The 26,321-nt window shown below is 41.0% G+C and overlaps 1 protein-coding gene across 7 annotated transcripts in view; it reads right to left on the reverse strand.

Annotated features, from left to right (window-relative positions):
• The window catches only part of ESRRG (estrogen related receptor gamma), a 392,451-nt gene that overhangs the window by 335,957 nt on the left and 30,173 nt on the right, over positions 1 to 26,321 (reverse strand). The window contains exon 1 of one of the 7 annotated variants that reach the window (XM_075496440.1): positions 22,146 to 22,168. The exons of the other annotated variants lie outside the window; for them this stretch is intronic. The gene's annotated coding sequence lies outside the window, so the exon portion shown is untranslated. Of the gene's footprint in view, positions 1 to 22,145; positions 22,169 to 26,321 lie in introns of those variants that run through there. 7 annotated transcript variants of the gene reach the window in all.

Consider the following 26,321-nt stretch of genomic DNA (forward strand, 5'->3'; position numbering starts at 1 on the left):
CACAGTACACCACATAGTCTTCGAGACATGAGGTGCTAACTACCGCACCGTGCACAATCTCAGTCTCAGTGTGGAATGTCTTGCTTTAATAGAGGAATAAAATGATATAAGGTCGTAAGCTAAGACTATCATAAAGTGCATTGCAGATACCCTACACTTAAATACTCCCATGCTGCCTCTTAACTCCGAGTGAGGCAATTTGCCTAAATGCCCATAGAAGTGACACAATTAATTCCCCTCCCTTAAATAATCCTAACCTTTCCTCCCTAATGTGCCTCTGTAAAAAGAATGTTTTCTAAAATAAAACAAATTTTTAGAAAACCATATCCTTAAAATCCTTAGCATTAGAAATACTGGCAGTCTAAAGAGAAATTTAGAAAGTCCTTCTTTCATTGTGTGCAGATAACCACTGGAGACCCCTTTCTCTCTGAAATGGAGACCAAACCCCACAGCAGTATAATGAGCACTGCAAATACACTCAGTGGACTGCATGGAAGTGGCCTCAGCCATAAACAGCAACCTCAGCATCTTTCTGTTCATGTTGCCTGCTAAATACTTGCAAAGGAACCAACAACCTCCAAATTAGTCTTTCAGATTTGAATCTTTCTGTCCCAATAATGCAGCGCTTCCGTGTTACTCATCAGTCTGGCATTTTGCACATCATTTGATAATAAGCTAGGTGGAACGGGGGCCATGAGCATCACCTGTACCTAGGAGGGAGTTATAATTTCAAAAAACCTCAGTTTGAAGCGTTTCCCAGAGCGAAAGCAGGTTTAGGAGTATCACTTAATACAACATACTTTCCATGTGCCCAAGAGCATGGTCCTCTTGTAGTACAGTTAGAAAGTTGTAAATACAGTACTTATTCATCAGTCATATGTTCAAAAAACAAGGATAACAAAAAACTACCTCTCTATACTGAATTGTACAAACCCAGCCTAAAAAAAACAGTACCATCATCTTCTGCAGGAAGAATTTTTGGTGTATCAAGCAAAATGTTCTCCAGCTGGATCACTGCCTCTCAGTGGTTATTACAAATGTCAGGTACTATAGAAATAAAACCAAAATTTCTTCTAGAAAAAATTAGGAAGCATTATGAAAGTTATACTGGTATCTCAATGAGAGTTGTTTCACACGAGAAAAAAAAAATCTGAGTTATTTCACCTGAAAATTAAACATGGAGTCCCCTAATCAACAAGTATTGGATAGTAAGTATATTACTTGACATTTTACTCAGTCAAAAGGATGAGAAAAGGAAATTAGAGCATGTTAAGTGTACATTCACACTTGCTACTAGACTTTAGATATGGGAACTGCATGGTGGTTACAGAGTTAAAGTGACCAGTAGGGTCACTAGTTTTGGAAATGCAATTATTCTCACTGTATAATTTATTATTAAACAGTATAAACTATGCCTGGCATGTGCAATCACTAGTTCAAAACGATGAGCAAAACACAGGGATTTTATGCTATAAATTAACATTGGTTCCACTGCTGCCAGGGGAAGTTTTGCTACCAGCTTCAGCCAGTGTAGCATCTGCCCTCAAATCTTGATAGAAATGAAGTTTCAGGAGTTTACCAAACCCATGTGGATGCTGATTCTTTCCGAGGCCTTTTACTGGATAGAGTTTTTATTTCAGATGAGCAATCCATCTGTTTTTCTCTTGACCCACTGGTAAGCAAACTGGGAACATGCCACCTTCTCACAGCCATGATTCTTAAACAGACTGTCATCAAGTCACAGAAAACGGGGCTAGGAGCATTGTTAAGATGTCTTGATGCCTTTTGTCCTCCTCTGTGCCTCCAGGCAGGACCATCTATGCCTGTTTCTGAAAAATTTCCAACAAAAGAAATGCCACAACATCCTGAGTTGCCTTTTTCTGGTGATTTCTTTCATCTACCTTAGAAGCTCATTCCTAATACCTAATCTGAATTTTGTTTGGTTGTGTTTAACAAATTACTTCCCATACCCTCCATTTCTCACCATGGAGACTTTCTTTTCCACCAGCCTTTTGTATTCTTACAGCCCGTTGCCATGTTCTCCCTCAGACATCTCTTTTTCAGGCCGAGCAACCCCAATATCATCAGTATTTCCTGACAGGTCACATCTCCTCACTCTCCTGTCACCCTCATTGCTTTCCTTTGGACTTTCTCCAAACTCCCTGGAGCTTATTTGGGGTGTGCTGCCCAAATCTGCGCTTAGAGGTGTAGCTGAGCTCCCACCAAAGCCACAAGGAGCAGAAGCCACTCCATACTCCTCACGGGCTGTATTTTGTATTACATCTTCAGCACTTGCTATCAAGAAAAGCTCTTAATTTCAACATGAACACTTCTTCTGCCAGGTTCACAACTAGTCTTAATTAACTGGAACCTTTAACATTGTAAAGAGTATTAAATTAGAAGAAGTCATACTTAATTGGTTATCTTCACTTAGCCTACACCCCAAAATGACAGAACATTTCAGGGTTACTACCGGAAATATGTAAACACAGGCATGCACACACAGCCCAAGTACAATTAACTAAGACTTAATCTAATCTGTATTCAGATGCGGATGTACAGAGATAAATAATCTACAGATGTAATATAAACACCCACACACTGAGTAGGTCTGTAACTGAGAGGTTTATCTAAGTGATTAAGAATACCACAACTTTTCCACTGCCAAAAAGGGGGGGGCGGGGGGGGGGATTGGAGAGCTAAATATAACCACAGCTAAAATCTGATTCCCTTCTTTTATAGTCCTGAGTCTAGAGAAGTATGTATGTGGAAGAGATCATACCTACTTTAGCGTGTGACACTGCCTGTTCCTCCTCCATGTGAACAGGTTCAAGTCCTCTGAAGTCAGCCAAAACACAGCCCTAATGTAAATGCGCGTGTGTGTGCATGTGTGTGTAAACCCAGGGTAAACGGGAGTAGAATAAGGCCCCTTCTTGGCTCAGGTCTCGCAGGTAGTTGTGATAATAGAAAAACAAGAAAACTAATATACTGTAGTTACCTACTATGCAATAATTGTCATGTAATTATACTGTAATTACAGTACCTGATTATTGATGTACTGTAAAATAAATTGTTATCAAGTTTTTTTACTGTTCACTTCTATTTACAGTCATCTCTGATAAAGACTAAGCCTCCCCAAAAATGCATGATAAAGCTTCTTATCACAGGTTTTAATGCCTCTAATAACTACTGTAATTCTGTGTGATTTAGTGCTTTGAATAATCCACCAGGATTTTTCTCTAGATCTTTAAAAGGATTGTAATGTGTACAGAGGTGTCGTAGTGATTAAATTTACAGGACACTTACCAAAACAGTGATAAGAAGGGATGTTTAATTAACACATGTACACGTTGTTCAACTGTACTATCATGCAAAAATGGAAAGACCTGAATGAGACCCCTATTTTCCTTTCAAAATGTTAAAAAAAATTAAACAAAGGATTATCCTCACTATACAATATAGGAGCAGGCATTCTGAGGGCAACAGCAAATCCAGGCAGCACCTGAGAGCGGTACCAGCCTAGTGTTGTGTACCCACTAGAGCCAAGGTCCTGGCAGCAGTCGGACATCCCAGAGAGAAAGGGAAAAGTAAGTCACGTACGACAGTGCATGGGAATTCACCAGCTGAGTTTGGAGATGTCGTTCCTTTGGCTAGTGGGTAGTTCAAGGACATTGCAGTTCTCTTCAGCTATAATGCCTGAAAGTATCAATGCTTTTAGGGCTCACTGATAAAAGTCATTGCAGAAAACCAGCTGAACGTTACCTTATCAGATGTTTTTGAACGCCCTGTCTCAGAAAGGCACACAGGCGCTCTAGAAAATCCCTTTTCCCTCCATCAATAGATTCACTTAGTGGCCAAGGCTATCCCTTAGTTATATAACAGATAAGTAAATTTAAATTAAGCAATGAAGCGCCCCAGCAGACTGAACCCCAACAGAAACGAGCAGCAGAGTCAACCATATAGCGGGCGGTGGAAGAGAACCTTTATCTCTCCAAGGACGCTTTCCACTTTAACTTCTACTGACATTTTGTCCACTGTGATGCCGACAAAAAAAAAAGTGAGAGAAAGATCTAAAGGTGTTATCATATACGATCAAAAGACAAAAAAGAAAAGTCAAGAAGCTCATGCAACCCATATTCCCACTGGGGAAATAGCCTTTTTAATATTAGAATTGTTTGTACTTTGAAATGGAAATCCCAACATCTGCAAGTGCATGCAGCTGAAGTAGAGTTCACTCCTGGATGGGCAAGTGCCAGGTAGTAACAGGGCTCGAGGACAGGCTTTGGCTCCATGAATGGAAACATAAACCTCTCCTTTGTAAAAATGATTCTTAATGATCTCAAAGGCCTCGTGGTTTAGTATGGAAGATGAGTGCCACTGTTTTCTTTAGAATGAATCCCACGTATTTTGTATCGCAGTCCTGGCACAGGGCCGCACAGATGAAATCATTCCTTGACCATCATTGTGGGCACGCCTGCTCTGATCTGCAGTGCTATGCAGGGGCACACAAATACTGGAAATGGTGTAACTGCATTATTACTGTGCTCTGCACAGGCTTTTATACCCTGGTTCGCAGCAAGACTAATTATTCTAAAAGAAGCCTCACACTACTGCAATTATCCCGCTCCCAAAACCCGAGTTACATCATTTAGGACACTGTGCTTCGCTATTCAGGCACATCCGTGCAGCATTATTTTTTGCAACAAAGATTTTTACTGGGAGGGGCGGGGGGGACGCGTTAATAGGAACAAGCTCAGATATCATGAACAAGGCAGAACACTTAAATATAACCGGAATAGGGAGTAGGCACTGAGAGTGTCAAAAATCACGTGCTCCTGAGTCTGACTATTTATTTACCTGGCACGCAGGACTGCTTACCTGCATAATCCTTTCTCTGCAGAAGGTGAAGGTGAAGGTGTGGGAACTTCCTTCTTCCTTTGCTGGCAGTATTAACTGAGCAGCGTGGGGAGGGAGACTACGGGAGGAATTTATTTCTCATCTCTGCCGTCAATAAATTACTAAGGCAGCTTTCAGGACTCTCAGAGGCTGTTTGAAACATACACCCCTTTGGCTGGCTACTCTCTGGATGGGCTAGCATACATGCTGCCCTCTTGCGTAAGGCTGCAGTCTTTCTATAGGAGAACAACTGACTTTTTTAATAAAACAGGCAAGTTGCTCCTGTAACACAGCCTCCTATTCTGAGCTCCAAAGAAAGGTAGCACACCATTTTACAGTCCAGAAGGAAAACTGCGGGTGTAAGACTCAATGGTTACCTTTCAAGAACAGGATCCTAGCTATATTACTAGGATTGTTACAAGTATAGAGCTTGTAGAGAGAGGTCGAAACTCCCAAAGAAATGAACCAGCCATCCCCTTTACAGTTTGTGCTAAGCATCTGAAGTAAATCAGTAATGCATACAAAACTTGCCTGACAGTAGGACTGGCAACAAATCTGAAAATCAGTGCAAGTTCATCAAACACTTGGTACCTCATCCAGACCAACTTGCAGGTGAAACTGAAATGGATTTAAATCCAACTCTTCCCTTCCTGGGGAAGAATTTACAGTAGTAAACATTATTTAATGTGCCTATTAAGAGAGATGTTGACAAATAAGAAAAAATAGCATCTACTCGGTGACTCAGAAATTAGCAGAGCAGCCTTAGTCATTTTCACTATCTCTCATGAGTTAATCAGACATTTTTCCAACATTTCCATATATGCCTGTTCTTTCCTTCTGTGCCCAGCAAAACTATGAGCTACTTCTGAATGTGATGGTTAACCACATTTTTGTTACGTTCCAGCATTAGATGGAGAACAATTAGATTTGCAGCTGAGAAAAAGGGGGAGGGGGAGGAAAAAATAAGAAAGAGAAAAAGAAAGAAAGAAAAGCTACCGCCTCTTCAGCCAAATGACTCAGAGATGGTACATCGTCATCTTCAGACCTCAGAAACCAAATGTTTTGTGAAATCTTCAGAAACATCGATGATGTAGCTAACTGCACGGAGGGTGGTTTTAATCTCGGGTAAAACGATCTGGTTTAACTACCCCTGAGCACTAAGCCATGCACCATCTTGAAGTTTATCATTTAAAAAGTCCAATATTTATGTAAGCATATCCAGCTTGCTTTCCCTTAAAGAAACTTGCTTCACCTTTCTAATCCTCTCTCTGGTCTTTGCCTTGGTACAGAGACAGATGTCGCAGAAGGCAACTGAACGTATTTCACCGGGATATGTAGGCCATATCCTTCCTTATTACAGAAACAAAAATACGCTTGTTTTGATCTAACTACGTGTATTTAAAGAATTACCAGCAGAACATAAAACTAGCAGAGACGTCTATTTAAGGTCTGGGTGTTCCAGCTATTTTTACCGAAGCTGCCACGGATTTCAATGGGAGTGTTGCACGCTGAATGGCGAAAGGAAACGGCTCCTAGACCAGAGTTAACCCAGGGCTGTGTACAAAGGAAAAGATGCTCACCCTATGGAAGGCATATGCAAGCTGAACTGCATACGTTAAATTAAAGACATCTGCACTTTGGCAGAATTTGGACAATGACTCACTTATATTTAATTATGTAAAAATTTCAAACAGGGCAAACTCCACTGTAGTGACTCACATTAGTCCTACCACATGATCTTCTGATAACTACATCAGTATATAACTCATGTCTCTGCCGCACAGAGTTTCTACAGAGAGAATGACATATTACCTGACTAGCATTAAAAGGACTCCATGTTCCCAGCAATGACTGGTACATTAAGTAATGCTTCAGAAAGTAGCACATAGTACACCGAGGGGTTTTTTTCCCTTGACACAAAACTACATATCCTCTAATGACAATAATTCACCGTCATTCAAAAATCAATTTTCTGTTTGTGTTTTATTTCTTTAAATTTATAGAGTTGTGGGGAAAGATTCCAGAAGTAGAAACTTACATCATTTCCTTTTCCCAAGAAGAATTATAGTGCTGCAGACCTCCTTAGGCTTCCAATCCAAGACGCTCCCACCTTGTCCTTACATGAGTGGCAAACGCACCCTCAATACCTTCAAGCACAAAACCTTCTGCCCAGGTCTGGCAGTAAGCGTACCGGGCAGTTTCTCATCTTTGGCTTCACATTCTTGGACTTTTCCCTGCTGCCCCCTGTACTTTTCAGCATAGGTTTGGCTTGCATGGTTTTGGTGTGGACTATCAGAATGAACTGATTACGCATCTTACGTCAGGCTAACAGGACTGATGACCTTGAAATACCCACTGTGAAGAAAAGCTATCCTGCATTATTTGCCTCACATTTTAAAAAGTAACAAACCACTATTACTTACTTCAACGTTGTTAAGAAAAGGGGGGCCCTTCGCTTATCTGTATTAGGTCCCTTTTCTGAGCTCAGAGAGTTGCTGCGTTTGTATCCTGGAGTACCACTGCATTACACTCCCATTAAACATTTGAAAAAGGGATGTCCACTACAAGGCTTTCGAAACACCATTTTCAGGCTTACTGAACATGCTGACAGGACCCGTAAGTAACAAAGGGATCTACAAAAGGCGTTTTCACTACAAAAGGAATGTATTAATGTGACAAATACGGCCTTTGTTAATGCCAGATGCTGACTATAGGTGTGGATGAGAAGTATGATGAATGGGATGATGAGGAGAAAGCAATCTTAATTGTGCAATTAGTTATGTTATGTTTGTGCAATGTTTTGCATAACAATTATAGGCCACTGGCGGACTAGTGATCCAAAATGACAGCTTTCCAAGGGAGTTCAAACAGCTAGGAAAGCCACTGTACCTTTTGAGCAACTACTTTAGAAGGCTAATGAAAAATGTAAATGATCTCCAGTGGCCTTTGTATGGCTTAAGTGTGATGTCGGGCTTGGATGCCCAAGTGCAGTGTGCTTGCTCCAGCTGAGAGTGGCAAGAAGCAGCAATTGTAGAGGCTGCCCCGAGAGAATTCCCCGAGCCAGTGCGGTGCTAAAAGGGATGGGAGTGAAGTCTGGCCTCTGAGCGACAGAGCTGATAGGAAATGATTGAAGGTGTTGGGACCAGTGTGTATAATGGGCTGGATCAAAAAACAATGAGCAAGAGGAGAGGATCCATAGCATCTTCCTTTTCTTTCCTAGCATCTACCAAAGAGAAAAAAGGATCCTGATTATTCTGTACCCTCTCATTCCACCTTTCACTTATTTTCTTCTTCAAAGCACAATTTAACTTTTTTTTTCTAAGGGTTCACATAAAAGTCAGATTTAAAATTGGAATGCAGATTAAAGCTCATTGTTACAACTGTTCCTGGGGGTAGAGGTAAAACTGCCCAGAATGGGATAACAACATCGGTGTCGAGTGATGATCTGCTCATAATCGACACATCCGAGCACACAAGAGTTCATTTCATCCTCGGTATCACCCCAGGGATCCACACCAGTCACAGCTGGTGCAGAGAGGTATAAGACGTACTGCTCCGTTGGCTCCACGACTATTCAGTTCACAGGCTAGCGCTGCTGGGGAGCAGGAGAGATGCCTTCACATGCCACTCAAAGGTGTTAAATTGGCACACATCATAGTTGCCCAGGTCCTCCTCCCAGAGAAGAACTTAGGTTCTTTGGAACATGCTATCCACCAGGACAAAACTTACCACTGACATTCGAATAGTAGGCTAATGAATAGTAGGCTAATGAACATGAAGGGGCGGGGGCAGGGGAATAGTGGAGAGACAAGGCAAGACCTGTTCCTAAACCTTTATTTACACAGGATAACTTTAGGTCAGACTCTCCGTTGCCTTTCAAATGCGACACTAGAACGCACTGGGAATTCTGTTTTTACATAGTCCGCTCACCCCTTACTCCAATAAATAGTTACACCTTGCAAGCGTATAGCGCTGCTAAGTCTTAAGGCTATTTTATCCAGTGAGAGAAGAAAACGGGTATCACACGACTTTGCACCCTGGATGCTGTTTGTAGAGAAGCCTTAAGTCACAGCTGGACTCCTACAAATTATTTACTATTGCAGACTGATATTGAATATACAACTTGAGGCGGAATCACAGAGAGCAGGAGCGTACGTACACAGAACTAAGCTTCACATTCAGTCACATCTCTTCCAACTGATTGCAAGCATCTCTACAGTAAATATCCAGGCTCAAACACCCCTTGGAAATTCAGCAGCAAGCACAGCAAACAGCAGTCCTGAAAGGAGCATCATTCCATTCAGTGAAATGAGATGTACCCCACTCTATTGTAAGTTCAAAGAGGGAAGGGCAATTCTCTTCTAAACCTAGCTTCTCATGAACCCGAGTCCAATCACGCATTCCCTTTATAACAGCCATCTCTCTCGGTGCTGCCCTACAAAATCTACATCGTATCACCACCACCTTAAAGGTCGGCTGTGGTATTTCAATGAATAGAGAAACCGTGGTTTCCTTCAACTGCTTGTATTCCTCTTGCTGCAGTCATTTTGGCTCTCTTCTCTTGGTCTTGCTTAGCTCACTTTCATATGAATGTCAAATTTTGCATGTGCTGTGTGCTGTCATCTAGACTCCCGCTGTAAAGCAGTTTGTTTTTCCCTCAGTTGGTGCACCAGATTAGCATCCCCCCCCTCCCCCCTCCAGAACAGAATGTAATTAAAGATCATGGGAAAATAACACACACACACTAGTCATAAAGTTAGAGAATTTCAGGTTTGGTTCTGCTTTCCAATTTTACATGCTCCACTTCACTTCTGTATATAAAGAGAAATATAAATGGCTTTGGTCATTGGATATCTATTAACTCCTTGTGTGTCAGATCCTGTGAGGCAGAGATGACAGCAAGATCCACAGCAGCTTATGAGCAAGAGCCCATGCCTTGCAGAATTGCACCCAGTTCACCAAACATGAAGCCTTCTGCCCAAATGGTTCTCCCTCCGCTCACTGCGCAATGGTTATGAAACATAGGCCAGAACTGTCTCTATGTTCATAGTATACAGGAAAATGTTTCATGACCTAGGTGAAATTTTTCATCTGAGAAGCCTGCCAGGATGATCACTTTGATAGCCTCGAAGCAGAAGAAGCACTTGGGGCTGCAAAGGCCAGCACTGGAGGCGCAGCGGCACAGCTGGTTTAAAGCAGAGGTCGTTTTGTACATCCTCACCTCAGCCATGGCACCTCTACCTCAGGTTTTCTGGTGGTAGGACGGAAGCAACTGAGACCTTACTGTCTTTGGCTGTGGGGCTGAATGTCACCAGAAGCAAAATTAACTGCTTTTTAATTAAAAAAAAAAAAAAAATGCTTAAACTGCTTCTACAGCAGGGATAAAAATATCATGAAATTGCCATACCTCATCACAAGAGTAAGTAAGAGGCAACTGTTGATCTTCAGATTGTCTCCTGACAGGTTCTGGAAAGGAAAAAACCCACCAGGTAATCTTCCACCGTGAAGGCAGGTGGCGGTGGGGAGGCAACTCAGGATCCACATCTCAAGGTCTACCACAGCTAAACCATATTCCAGTTTGTCTCCTTTTTTAAAAGGAGCGAGAAGGTAACAGAGGTCACTGAGAAAGGAGATGTTCATGTGTCAAATATCGTTTGACACACACAGTATCACACAGACAGAATTTATGACTTGCCCAACCTGTACAACATTGTCTGTGGCAAATTTCTAGGAAATAAACCCAGATATTGTGAAGCTTGCTTAACTACAAAATTCCTCCCTCTCCCTCATATAGGGAAGAAAGTAGATGTTCACCTTTACTGATGTTCTACTGTAATTATTTTTTATGGCAATTCTCCTCCATTAATTAGAGGATCATAACAGAATAAATAGAAAAATGAGCTCAAGCTTGAGTATTCTGCATTGTAATCTAAATTAAACTAGTATTACAAATTTGTTTACATATCTCAGTTGAGCTATGCAGTTTCAAAAGTTACTTGCTGAACGTAAACATGTCTACTGATGCTACATTACTAACTATATGCAGTACAATATATTCTAATGTAATGCAATAAAACTGAAAAACCAATAAATGTTCCTACTTATTGAGAAATTGGACAAAAAATAGCTTATTGTCAGTTTTTAAAGACTGAAAATCAATAGATGATGAAAGGTTGTATTTTTTGTTACTATTAGACTGTTGACTCTAGCAATAAGTGAGATATGGATTACAACTGGGGGAGTAAAGAACTTGTGAGATATACAATTTGGAGCTTCTTGGGTTTTTTAGAAACTTAATTCCCAGTATTTGTGCAGTGGTGGCCATCTTGGCACCACTGTTAATGGGCCCCAAGAGCATAGCTCCTCCATTTTGTTGACAAAGCCAGCTTTAAGTATCTTCCTGTCTTTAAGAGCTTTTCTAAATTAAGGGGGCCCTTAATCAGACTTGCATCTGCTAAGGATCATGAGTAAAGGAGATCCAACTTTCGCATACATTCGCATCCTGCCAATAAAAAAAAAAAAAAATCCTCAGACAACGTAATGGAACTCCAGCTATTGCAGACCCACTTCTCGTGTGCCTGGATTGAGTCCACCCAGCTGAGCTGCAGAGTGGGTTGCCCAGGTCTGCGTAGTCCTCCATAACAACAAACGCAGCCCAACACTGGACGCAAATTAGGTTAAATCAGATGTTCAGTTTGCAAAAACCTGTAGCTCTCACGCGCTTCTGAGCCTGCTGTCCTTCCTCACGCGTGGAAGGTTTTCAACATCTGGGCCCTGAGTGCAGAGGTCCCATTTGAGTCTGCCATCTACATGTGGCTGGGTTTTACCCTAAAAATATGGGCGGAGAGAGGTCTGGAAAACACAGATTTTAAGCACCTGTTTTCCCAGTAGAATTTATGCATGGGAGTCAGTTTAAAACCTGAATTTCTGTATTCATGAGACAAAAAGCGCACAACCATGCAGAGGCTGGGAAGGCATTCTTGTCCCACAGCGCGAAGATGTTAAAATGGAATACTGAAAGAAAATATGCAGTGATAAAAAACACGGAGCTAAACATAAACACTGCATCCAGAGTCCTTAAATAGTGATCTATGCCAACGTTTTTCCAAGTGAACCAGTAGGTATGACCATTACATATAAACCCAAATATAGATGTTCTCCCCTGACTATATTTCTAAACTCTGGAACAGCGTTTGAAAGGATGCCAGTTATAATAGGAAGCTGGGGCTGCTTTTAGGGATTTATATTCTCTTTGTACATTTCATAATCGTACAGCAGCTCAAATCTTGCTAGACGGGGGTAGCGCAGTAAAAGCCTATACTGCCTTCAGATGCGCAAATGGACTTCCCTGTAAAAGTGGACAGTGACCACTGGGCCTGGATGCGACAAAGAACTAGTACAGCCGGCTGATGTGCTTGTACCTGAGTTTACAAGCGCACGGAGGTGTGCAGTTATGAGTCTACGGAAAAAAAAAAAAGTCCCAAGACCTTGAACGAGCTGACAGTGTGCAGAAATGGCCATTCTGCTGCCGGCCCGAGTCCTGCACTTCCATAACGTAAGACTTTTGCTTCAAACTGAGGAAAATATAGAGATCACTAATTTTCATATCATGGTTTCCTTCTGTTTTCCCAGGTAGAAAGGTAGCTATTTCTAAAAAGGGGGCTGTTACCACATACGCATAATCACATACCAAAAAAAGATTCATGTTGTTCCTGTAAGCTTTTGCTTAAGTATACCATGGAAAATAACTTTGATGAAATAATTTGCCCAGAGCACTGCTTGTCTGGAAGATTTATATAATTTAACTGCAGTTCTGTAAATAATTTGGTGATAGACAGGCCATCAGCATAATTTGGTGCTAGACCCATGCAACGTTAAGAAAATGGCCAGCAGGCCAAAACTTAAATTTGAACTGGGTCCTAGTACGTGCAAAGCACGTTAAAGAACAGTCCAAATCTATTATTTTTGGAATCTGCTTATGCAGTTGAAAGGAAGACGTTGAATTTTGCTTTGGGAATGAACACAAAGAAATGTCATGCTTCCTCGCAGTGAGGAAAAGAACACCCACGTATGGTTAACCCTGCAGACCTCCATAAAGATGTACAGTATTTTTGCACGATAACATCCCAAACTACTGCCACAGCATAATTATATAGCATAGCATTTTGCACTGCTGCTGAACTACCAGTAACTTTCATCAAGTCTCACGGTTCTCCTGTGTTGTTACCCTGTAAAATAACAAAAGCTATTGCCCTGATTTTTAGTCAAGCCTTAACTGAGACTGCAAGATAAGAGGTACAAAATTGTATGCATGGTACATTGCACCTTTAATCATCTACCTACCTGAAATACTCAAGCAAGTAGTTAGACAACTAAATGTTCCAACTACAGGCTTAAAATAAATGAGTTTTGTAGTACATGACTGTGTCCACATTATTTGGAAATTGGTGTTCACATCCCCTCTCGATATAGGTATCATTTCAGGCACAGGCAGATCAGAAACTCGAAGTCAGTAGCAGAGCCAAGACCAGGCCTAAGATTTAGTATTTCCGCTGAAAAAAGGGGAGACCCAACGACTGCAGGCCACTTCCCATTCATGCTTCATGTCTGGACGAACATATTTCCATCAGAAACGTCCACAATCAGCATTTCCTTCCTGCATCATCAGATTGTAAATCAAGGAACGTTCTGGAAGCCTCCTCCGATTTTTACCAAATGAGAAGGAAATGGCAGGGAAAATAATATACAAACCAAGGCAACAAAGCCAGCCCTCTCAGCTCTACTGAAAAAAGGCACAGCAGACACATTTATGCTTCTTTTTCAACTGAAAAACAGAGAAGGAGGTGAAGTAGATGGGTTAAAAGCCAGCAAAAAGTAGTATAAAAAAAAGCCCACCAGGTATTGTTGCAAGAACCTCTAGATAAGCATCTTAAATCAGGGTAAATTACACACCTCATGCTGGTGACTCGGTCATGGGAAATTATGAAGCTACGTGATGTCTCATTTGTTGTGCTGAAAACAAATGTAAATAAATTACTGAGAGAATCTCATTTACATTTAGAAATTCATCCCGATGCATGACATGACTGCTGATGTTTTTTTAAATGACACTTTGAGAAGAAGTGCCACTATTAAAAACAGATCACAGCCACCTTAGCGAGAGCCTGTGCACGTGTGCATGCACGTGTGCGTGCTTATGTGCCCGAGTGTGTAAAGGCAGATGTTCTAGAGAGATCTTTCAGATCACTGGGGAAAAGGCGTTCTTTTACTGTTTCAGAACCAAAATGGTGGTGTCGGAAGACAAAACCATCAATCTGTATTCTTCTGTGTATTTTCCCCCTCCAGAGTGGGAAGCAGAAGGACAAGGTTATGGATTGGCTGCTGCCGGTGCAACAGAAAGTGCAAATACTAAAATCGCAGGAACAGAAAATAGTGTGGCACGTCTCTCCATCATCAAGTGTAATAAAACTTTCCCCTAAATACACACACAAAAAGCCTTTTGCTCAGCTTTTATCTCCCCCCTCCAAGTCTCACATTTTAAGCTGTCACTGAAACAATTGAGAAGGATATCCAGGAAGCCATAAGATGGAGAGCAAGTTGAACCGTGGTTAGCTAAGCAGCATACATTCAGGCAAATATCCAAATGCTTCAGGAGCTGTCATTCTCCATCCCGCGTGGGAAGGCTGTGAAGAGACGGACTTGTTCGTATCATGATTGCTCTTATTATTACAGCAGTGAAAACACTGCATACTAATGGACGTGTTTTCAGAAAGAAGACTGTTAGATGGCTTTTTAGACTCTGTGCCTGGCTGTCTGAGCTTCGGTATCCGATACCTCCTATCCCTTTCTTTGCTTCCCAAACAGAACTCTAAAAAAAAAAAAGTTTGTAACATGAGGGTGAAATAAAGCATATTTCCAAATGGGGACATGACAGTGTTCTACAACCCCACATACGGCAGCATATTTACATAAGCCTGCGTAGGTCAGAGAGTTTATTTGTTAAGGGACAAATAAGCAGGCCATGAAATAATTATTTTTCATTGTGCCCTGCCAAACCTATCCAGCCAAAGGCTAAATTGAGCTGCTATTGTGATTATTTGAACTGTGGAGCCAAAAGTCTTCACTGCAAAGCATCCCAGCTGTCCTAAATTTTATTCTGATGGCTAGTTTTCACGCTAGCTTGAAACTTGCCAAAAATGCTCCACAAAACAGGCAGGCGGAAGGCTTGCTTTATCCAGACCTACATCAATTACTGATTTAGAGCTGTTCTGAGAACTTGATTATTAACAAATCACTTCCCAAAATTGTTATGACAAGATTCACATATGCAAATGGCAAGCTGCTCATATGTACACAGCTAGCGAAAGAAATTAATACAAAGGTTCCCAGATTTATTTATGGTTATTTCCTATTGTGCTTTACTGCAAATTAGCCACTAAGATACTAAAAGAAAGGGGCGAGATCCAGCCGCAGCACCGCAGCTTTGACATACAGCGACACGGGAACACCCAGGCCACCACTCCTCGACATGCTTCTGCCTTTGCCCACCTCGCTGCGGAAAAGGATCTACCAGTGCCTTCTGGCATCAGAGGAAGCGAAAGCACCACGGTAGTTCCCAAGCTGCAGATCTGGTCAGCACACCAAGGAGCAGGTAGGATTACCCCCAGAACAGCTCCGATCACAGGCTTGGGAGGATATTTCGTACTTTGAACAAGGTTGGTGGTGGAGGAGGGGGAACGACAAGTATGGGGTTTTTAAACCTCATGCTTCAAAGCTTAAATTAATCCCTAATAATGAAAGATTAGGATGAGAACGTGTAGAGAGAAGATTATCCCATGTCTGCCCATTGTGAGGCTCTTACAACTTTCCTTGAGGCACCTGAGGTTGGTCATTGCTAGACAGAACAGGAGGCTGGAAAGATCTCAGGAGCGATTCATTTCGTACTTTCTACATTTCTGTTTAAATAACTAAGACACAAACGAAAGACAATGAGGCTAATTGTTTTGAAGGCAGCAGACTTACAAATCCATGAAATGCCCATCATTTGGTATCCGGCTGTACGTACCGCAACCCCGATGAGACAAGTGCACCTCGCTGCAGCTGCCCTCCTTCTCCTCCACACCTCCTACTATTTTTTACCCTGTTTGTAATTTCACTGTAATATCCTCAGGGCAGCAACCACTCCACATTTACACATGAATTAGAACAACACCTCGCACAATGGCATACCAGTCCTGATTGGACCTGGACTGCTCCTGGGAATGCTGCTGGGAATGGTACTATAAAAAGAGCTCATAAATGTATAGAGTACAGCACAGTAACACACACACCCCTTTTATCACAGTTAACATCACCGGAGTGTTAACTCCTTGTTTTCCCAATAAAACTGAAGATGGTTTCATTTATTTCTAAGCTCCAAGACGGCTGCAGGACGTGTAGCTAAGATCCAGCACACCTTCACCAGCATACTCTGTGAAGTTAGGTGTTTACTATGGATGTCTGTATTTACTCTTTAATAAAACGACTTAAATGTTATGGAGTCTCGTTATAGGTGTCGAAGAATAAGGTTAAATCTTGCCTAGGATTTGCATGGAAGCTGACGCAATGATGAGCTGGGGACACTGAGGATGAGGAACCACAGGAACCCACATCAGTGCCATCCACATCATCCCTGTGCATGCGTTACAGACCTACAGGGCTTTAACCTGATTAGCCCAAATTCCATTCTAATTTCCTTCCTTCCTTGGGAGAGGCTTTTGAAGTTTGAGCTAATATTTTAATATACTCTGGAATTCGAAATTTTACATTTAATAAACTAGTTATTGTCTGGTACTTCAGATATAAACAACTCCAATACAAAATTTTAACTTACTCTGGTATTCAGTGATTTTATTTTAAACTGAAAATATAATAAATAGAGAGATTTGAAAATCTTTATCAACATATTTCCATTTTTCCTAATAATTCTGACACATCAACTATTTTGTAGGACTTTTTTTCCTGAAGGACTATGAAAGGCCAATGTGGCTCACAAAGAACAAAAGGAAAAGGAAGGGAATGGGTGCAGGTAAGCTGGCAAATCAATAAATTACTTGAGTACATGCACAAATTCAGGCACCCAACCCCCCTTTAAGGTCAAGTTCCATGTTGGAGTCACTCATTCCAATATTTAATATCTAGAAAAAAAGGAAGAAATAGCCAAAATGTGAAATATATAAAAAAATCTTAATTAGAATAGAACGGCCACTGTGCCAGGCCACTGTATTCTGTGTTTGTATGGCACCAGAAGTTCACCTTAAAAATCTACCATACGGACTACAGCTCTTAGCAATTATATTAATCTCTCTCTCAAAATAAAATAAAAAATGTATGAATGACTTTTTGTTGACTACCAGTCGATGGACCTCTTTTTTATTAGACTAAAACCTCCACACAATCAAATTCTGTGGAAAATGCAAGATCATATTTATTTATTTCTGGCTCCTGATGGGTTGGTAGCAGTACAGGGCCTTCATGTGCTTTTCTGTATAACCTTACACGCAATGCAAGTTTTGTCTGAGACGTAAATACGGAGAGTTTGTGTCTCACAGAAACATGACCCTCCTTGTTGGACATCCTCAGTCGGAGCACTTCAGCTTCTCTATGAACTTCCCACAACTCATGACTTAACTCTTGTTTCTTTTGCCCAGTGCGCCCATGGCTCTAACCAAAGCAACCTCTACCCAGTGTCCGGAGGGAAGATCATTCAGGAATGATCTTTTTACCTCTACAAAGATAGCAAGAGACCGTGGGCTATATGCAATAGGCTATTGACAACCCTGCACGCGCTCAGTCATAGTCAGATATGTGACAAAGTCCAATGAAATCCTATTAGGGAATAATACAAATGACAGAGCTTAAAGAATACAGTTAGCTCCTAATTAAACAGCCCATAAATCTGTTCAGAACTTACAGAATTTATCACCAGAACAGGAATCTCAAGACCTTTCACAGAGTCTCATTTTAACAGACCTGTTGTCCACTGAACCAACAACTCTGTTGCTTATAGACGAGATACTTCATCAACTTAAGTACTATTAAAAGATGATTATGCACTGAGCTTTCCTGAAATTGTATAACATTTGCATGGTATAACACATACTCTTACTTGTTCACTGCAGTCTGATTCAAAGTGCTATAAATATGTTTGCCCTTTCTGCTAAGCCCGCCTAAGGGATTAGCAACCCCCCAAAAGTTCAGTTGAATATTAACTGCATTAACTTTGCAGACTGTAACATACTGTTACACTCAAACAGCCTACGGTGCAGTATGGATGGCTTGTTTAATAAAAAATGTTTTCATGCAAAGCCCTATTGCTAGGAAAAAGAATTTGCTCTGTCAAAGGGGGTGACCTCTTCCATTTAACTTCATCAAGCAAACAAATAAAAGGGGAGATCTTTACAGGGATGTCCAGAGAAACGCTTATCATTTTGTCTGTCAAACCAGATGGACTTCCCTTGGCAACACAGCACCAGCTCCACTCTACGTTAGAAATTAAGTCAGTTCACCATGAAAAAACCCTGTGAAATACAGTAGCAAAGTGTCATCTACTGTAGCAGCGTGAAGTTACAAACTAGAAAAGAAGTATGACTGTTTGCTTACTTATTTTGTTAGGTAAGTAGTGCTTTGCGTGCCAACTCCCGTAAAAACCATGTGTGCCGAAAGACTTTCCAGCACAAAGTTATATAGCAGTGAAGACAAATAAAAGGAACAGGGAATATTTAAAAGTTGGAAGAGGGAGAGTTGGTAGGAGTGTAAAAGGGAGCTGACTTGATGGCTAATGCTGGAAGTCGAGGAAGAGCAGGTTCTTAAACCTCCTAAGTAAAAAGCTCCCAGGCAGAGGCAGAGGGTAACCGGCAGTATCTGATCAAAAGATGAAGAAAGGGAAGGAGGAAGAGGAAAACAAGAATGGCTGGGACAAGTTTCTGAAGGTTACAAGGTATAAAGTGGGACCTATAGAGTTGCTTGAAGTATCCAATAGATTGTTAAAATACTTTTAAAGATTAAAAAACCCTCCTTCCTTATAATCGCAGTAATACAAAAATGTAGAACATGTCTATTATCTGCTGAAAATAGAAATTGCATAATACATTTTCTTTGCTTTTATAAAAATAAATAGATGAAACAAACCTTCTCTATGTTGCTGTGGGAACGTGCAACAACTCTCAAAAAGACCTTGATACCAAACACTGCAATGAAACCTCTCTCATTCGGTCTTCAAGGATCACGTATGTATCCATTTGTAAAAACACACTCTCCCATACGAAGAGTCTTGGGTGTAATCAGAAATTAAATCAAAGCTTTGAGAATTAGAAACCATATTTCTCCTTAATGCCGTACACTTACTTGCTTCTGCCATTCACCATCACCATTACATTGTCTAGAAATGGAGACCAACAATAGATGTTGGTAATTACTCAAGAACTTAAACTGCAGAGAGCCTCAGACCACAGCATTAGACCGGAATTAAAGCTTTACAGAAAAGAGAAGTGTTTCACTCCCTGCAATCACCTCCCTCCCTTACACACACACACTGCACACCTGCTACCCACCAGCCAGATGGGACTGAATTCTCCTGAATCAGATCTTGGATTTTTAAGCTCAGCTTGAGTTCAATTGGATTCCAAGACATCAAAATATATTATCATTTCACATTTAAAAAATTACATCAGTGTCCAGGAACTCCTAGTTTTAGTGTTGTTTGCACAATTAGATATGCATTAAAGTAAAATTATTGCCCCAAATGTACTAATAGAAATAAAATGCAGCTTTGCAACAACATTTAATTTAATTACATATGCTCACTTAATGCATAAAAACCAGAAACAAGCTGATTTTATATCATCAGCATGTTAAGCGAGATTGGGAATTTAGCTAATCCGTAGTGACCAGTAGTGATTTTTTAAAAGTCCATAAAGGCAATTTAGCAGCCCAAACTCACTTAAACATTGGAGGAACTGGCTCTTAATGCACAGGTATCATAAAATATTAACACGTGTTAAGAAAAAACTGGGAAGCATTATATTCCTAGAGAATTTGCTAAGCTTGCGTAATGTAACATGTATCATCAATAAAGTTTCTTCAGTTAAGAAATCTCTAGCCTGTTCTTCAGAAGGAAGTCTCTTTCTCTCTCTCTCTCTCTCTCTCCTCCAGCAGCACAGCTCCACCGAGTCCCTGTTTCCTGCATTTCAGTGGGCTGCTCGCAACTGGCAAAGTCACATTTTTAATTGGGACTGGCCTTCGAACTACTCTTTCTCCACCTTTTCCATCGGTCCTGAAACCAATTTGAGACTTCCAGGGGTTAACAGGTCATCGGCCAGCAGCAAGACGTTCTCCGCCGGGACCGCAGGCATCTGGAAGCTGCTGCCGGTGGTGTTCCGCCAGAGCCACGTCTGCCAAGCGCCGAGGTACAGAAATGCGAGTCCTGCTTGCTTGGCCAGCCTTGGACTGACCTTTAGTCATAACGGGGAACAGGAGTTTTGTTAGTGAACACAGAGTTCTGGTCTACACATTTTTTAAATTGATTATTTTATTGATGTAAAGTGCCCAGGTGCCCTCATGACAGTCACTAATATAGATTTTGAAAATAAAATTAATTAAGGGCCAGTCTGGACCACCTTTACTGTCATCATGTAGTACCCTTTTCTACAAGTAACAATGCTATCAACCGGCGAGCACAAGTATAGTGTTTGTAGACTATTTCATTACATCTCAAAACACTTCACTACGGAGGTCAAGATCACTGTTACCTATCTACGCGCGTGTACACACACACACACACACACTCGCTCGCTCTTCTCTCCTACCTTCCAAAAGGGGAACTGAAGCACAGAAAACTTAACCGACAAAAGTCCGTGCTGGAGTGCCAGCTGTGCCGCACCGGGCTGTGTCCCTCCAGACCGCAGCGAGAGCATGGCACGGCACGAGCCTGAGCGGGAGCAGAGCAGCCTGGCACGCAAGCTAATCTGAATTACACTCATCCAGCCCTTGAAATGGTTCCTCATTAGCTGCGGGTTAATGGAGTCCCAATGAGTAGTGTTATTTTCATCCCCTGCCTACTGAACACAAAATTCATTTGCAAATATCCTGTAAAATACTGCAAAGCAAGCCAAAGAGATATGACAACATAAGAGGCATACTATTTATGGAATGCACTTACCGTCATTTAGAAAAGGAAGCTGACATGAGCAACAGCCTAAATTTAGCAACACATTTAGTTTTTATTCACTAGTCACAATGACAACATTTTAGAAGGCTACCGCACACCTTGTGCGCCGAAAGGTTCCACTGAAATCAAGACAGACTTTGATCTGAAAGGAATTTGAGATCAGCTCCTTAATGAATACAACACTGAGTTAAATTAAGGCAATCACCATCTTGACTTTCTATTCCAAGTAGATATAAAATTACATTGATTGCAGGAAATGGTGGCATTCAAACAATATTGCAATGGCCAAAGCCTGAAAGCTAAATTCATTGTCGAGCTAAACTAGGCTTTCAGAGGGCACCATTTGATTTAAGGGAAAAAAGCATCTACAAACCACATATTTTCAATTAATAGTTTAAAAGGCATAGAGAAAGAAAGTAAAAACACTGGTCAATATGCCACATGCCACTCAAACAAGCAGAGTCTCTGCACGTAGATGTAGATACTGCGTGTGTATACATATTTATATATATATATACACACAAACACACACACGGGTGGGTGCATGCAAGTGGTTTTGGTTTGGTTTATTTTTTTTTAAGGCAGGCTGTACTACAAAGGCCAAATTTGAGATCCAGAAAGATGCAATGTTTTTCAGAACAGCCTGAGAATGCTCTTTTATCCATGCTATCTTTAATTCAAAAGTAATTTCAAATCAACAGCGCGCAAAGTTAAACCTAGTTCTCTCGAAAACTCAGAAAAAGAATTAATTCGAACCCTTACCTTTGGCACCTTAAAGACTTTTGGCCATGACTTACCTGTATAAATAGAAAGAACTAATTTACTACAGAAATGCCCATGGGCAAACATGTTCTGGCTAATGAAGTGTTCAGCTTTTGCATGATTAACCAGCTGGTGGGGGTGGTGTAAAAATCACAGGGCATAAAATAATAAGAAAAATTGATTAGCAGCTCCCTTTTAAAGCACCCTATGAAAAATTTCCTTATTTTTGCTCAGCAGTTTGGAAAGTGACTGTACAGAAAGATAGACTCGAATGACTTACCAAGGAGCCAGGCAGAGACTGCACCAGGCACTCACTCCTCCAAGACCTGCATCGCAGAGAGGTTCAAGTGAAAAGCAAAATACCACCCAGTGCCATGGCTGGATTCCTTATACAACAGGTCCTGCCACTAGTCATAAAGGTAATTTTCTACTATATTGTGAAAGACATTGTACAAAGTCTATGACTATGCTTTGAGTCAGTTCAGTTTCTTCCCCAGTGCTCTACTCTTGAGCACCTTAGCTGGCTACGGCTACTCCCGTGAGCCAATTTAAGAAGTGCCTCCGTATGAGCCGAGGGATTCATACGGTACTTAGAAATAATGCACACATTTAGGTGATGCCGCGTAAAGAAGATGGGTTTTGCACTCACTAGGGACAAAAATGCCCTTGTCCTTCCCATCCTGTACAAGGGGTTTCTTACAAGCTCACATGCTCTGCCCTCAAAATAGGACCTAATTAGTGTACAAATACTTGGCAGACAGGTCACAAAAATAAATATATCATTAACTGCCCCCTAAACCAAGGCAGGTTATCCTGAAGCAGTTTCACTTCCTACACGTTTGCTCTAGGTCCCTTCAGCTGGGGTACAACTGGCATGTAACAGTTTCTTTAAGACGGAAAAACACATATATTTATGGCATGGGATTACTTCAGAAAGATCAAACTGCTGCTCATATAAAGCTTATGCACCAGTAATAAGAAACTGCAAAAATTTAAGCTACAGATAATTTGCAATAGGCCATAGTAATAATCACAGTCCTCTTTACCTTCATTACTTCTATGGAAAATGCATGTTTTACACCTATTTATGGACTTTTAAAAATTGGTTTATAGCTATGTACCATGGGAGAAGTGGGCAAAGGATCTGCATCTCAGGGATCTGCAATGTGTTCCAGTGCTAGGGATGCAGCCATAACTTGGATGCTGGGACTTCATGGGTCGGGAACCTACGTTAACTCCCTTTGGCAATATACACGCAGTCACCTTACATCCATGGCTGATTTCTAACCACAACCAGATATTGCCTCCCAGAGCTTCCCCTCTCATGGTATGTGATATACCTTCATATGCCCAGCTACTCGGATATGAATTCAATTCTTAAGTCACGCTGGTATACCGTGCGTGCTGTGAACCAAACTACTCAATCATACCATGGGATTCTTTGCGAGGAGTAACAATTTTACCTGAAGTGAGAGTTATTGTGCAAAGAACGAAAGCAGAACTCTGAAGCCCTTTTTCCTTCTTTCCACGACTCCTCCATTTATCTTAATGACCACTTTCTGAGGAAGACAGTATCCCTTTAAATGCACCAAAAGAGAGATTCTTCCATGTTTTTCCCTACAGGAGCCAGGCAGATTATCCTGAGAACGGATCGCTTCACGCATACACCATACACCCTACTTCACCCAAAGATTCACACCAAAGAATCGGTCAGGCTTATGCAGGTTAGATAACTACACAAATATTCCATCAATATTTCTTATCACGTACATCTGAGAAAGCTTGTCACTAACTTCACGGCCAGTCGAGACTTCTGACATCAAAGAGGTTTTTGCATGTTTTCGAGGCCTGCTGGATAGGTGGATCTTTCCACACTTGCATAGTTCTTGCTTTTGAGCCTCCCCTAACCTTTTGGAAACATTTCGACATATTAACACTTAGGAAAGTGGGCATAGAGCTGACACAAGCAAACAAAAATAGAGGAAAACTGATAACACTGGCATGAAGCGACATTTCCCTCAGTACATCAGTTGGGAAAGTGCTATCTCCAGACAGAATTCACAATAAAATAGAAGGTTTTAGTTAAGCGAGAAGTGGTATTAAATTCCACTTGAGTCTAATTTCTATGGCCATATTTGAATCATGAGCAATTTCTAAAATGTCAGGTATTTCTAACTCTGATCAACTGGGACCCTGACAACACTGGAGCTTGTAAACTGTGTTTGAAGCTATTTTCAAAGATGGTAGCAGCCTAATGTGGTTGCAACACAATTTATTAATTGCAGCTGTACTTGCTAAGAAATTATGCTGTGGAGTATCTAAGTAACATCATAATTTTGGCTAGGCTACTTGCTTAAAAAGTAAACTTGAAAAAAAAAAAAAAATGCCTGTTTGCCATAGAAAGCGAATGCTTGTTAAAATCGTATTGCCTTAAAGGAATTCAGAAATACAGCTACGAGGCACAGCTGCTTTACAGATGGAAAAAACTCATTCTTCAGACCTGTACATTGTACTCCAAAAGCTTGATTTAATTATCTGTTTGTTTACTTATAAGCAATTGCTTTGGAAGAGCCCCCCAGTGAGTATACGTTGTGTGCTCTGCAGAGGGGTCAAGCACAAGATACAGGCTGCGGACTACAGGTTTAACTTCAAAGAACACGCATACCCAAAGGTATTTAGGTGCCGAATTCCACTTATATCAACTCTGAGGACACAATCCTTTGACATTAACACGGATTCCTCATCTGGATCTAGCTCCGTCCTTTTTTGGACAACAAAACAGCAGAAAATAAAAACCATTTTGCTCCGTGGCCTCATTATCCTCACCTATATTGGAGTTTCTCTAAGGTTGACCATGGTTCCCAGTAGAGGACACAACAGCCAAACAGGCGGTCTAATTAACTGGAGTTTTTCATACTAATTAGTAACAACAAGAGCATAAAGCAATCAATAGGACACCTTATGCCACTACTGCTTAAGTCTGCTTTGACTACCTCTGGTTCAGCCGTACCCTTGAAGCATATTTGGAGGGTTCTTCCTGCCACCCTCCCACACAGCATTAATTTTTAGTGAGGAAAATCTTCCTATTATACTAGAAATTGATAAGCAACATTGTTAACCTATGTGATGCAGCGAAAAATCGGGTGTAAAGAGCGTAACAAGGAGTCAAAGGATTTTTTTTTTTTTACAAAGTATTTTGATTACCTCCAACGTGATTATATACTCGACCAATGAGTAACATAGTATGATATTAACCCTATTGCAAACAAGTTGCATACAGACTTGTGTAACACACCCGTCCCACTCAAGCTCAAGGGGAACCATGCTCTGTTGCTTCACTATAGGTTCAGCAACTTACTTCTAACTTCGTGTGAAAAAACAACTCAATAATTTATTCAAATGGCATTTTAAACTCTTTCTGAATAACTTCTGAAGGACAGCTGGCAGGAGAGTAGTATGTTTGAAGAAGAGATAAATACAGAAAACCTGTAAACCATCTTCTCCAATTGAGAGACCAAACTGCTAAAATTAGTTCCTGGAATTTCTCCTTTGGGTGCCAGTTTGAGTCTTGTTCCAAATGACCACTAACTAACAATCCTGACTTTGAAATAATCCACAACTAGTCAATAAGACCTATTTGCTGATTAGGTGCATGCAACCCCTTTGCAAAACATCATATATATGTAACCTTATTTTTAAAAATGTGCTTTTGTTCCAGCGTCCTGAAACTAACTGTACAAACACAAAGAACTCAGATGCCCTCTCAACCCCCACTGGAAGTGACAAGTGAGTCCTTCTAAAATTGCAGACACACGCTGTCAAGTGCAGGTGTTTGTAAACAAGTTTGGAAATGTTTCTAATTATAAACCATAAGAGTTAAAATTAGAAGTCCAATCCGCTAGCTTTAAAAAAAGAACTTCCAAAAGGGTTCATCTAAATGAGAGCAACCAGTGATGTTTAATTTAGTTGCAAGAGCAGAATTTCTGTGCAGAGCAGCATACTGCTCTTCATCACTTTCTACTATGAGTTACAGTACATTTCTCTAAAAAAAAAAAAAAAAAAAAGGATTTGATAAGAATTTTAATTTGCTGTCATACTACGATAGTGTATATTTGAATGTGCAATCTAAAAATACCCTATTCACAGGTCTCCTGCATTTCATATAATTAAAAAGAAGAAAAAAAAATGTTCCTAAAACTTCTGAATCTGTCTTGGCTGCCAACATCAAAGTTCAGCTTGTATGGGGAACTTCCCACGCTGACCTTCTGAGAACTCAAACCAAACTCTGCTTGAAGGAGCCTTACTCTTCTCCCTGACAACCTCACCTACTGCAAAGCTTGGCTTACCCTGCCGGGGCACAAACTGCCAAGGGCTGAAACTGGGGAGGGCAAAAAGTCATCCCAGAGCTCTGGCTGATGCAGAGCTCGGGACGCTGTCGCTGAACTGGTGGTGTCTC

The sequence above is a fragment of the Mycteria americana genome, chromosome 3 (assembly GCF_035582795.1).
Source record: "Mycteria americana isolate JAX WOST 10 ecotype Jacksonville Zoo and Gardens chromosome 3, USCA_MyAme_1.0, whole genome shotgun sequence".
Lineage (NCBI taxonomy): Eukaryota > Metazoa > Chordata > Aves > Ciconiiformes > Ciconiidae > Mycteria > Mycteria americana.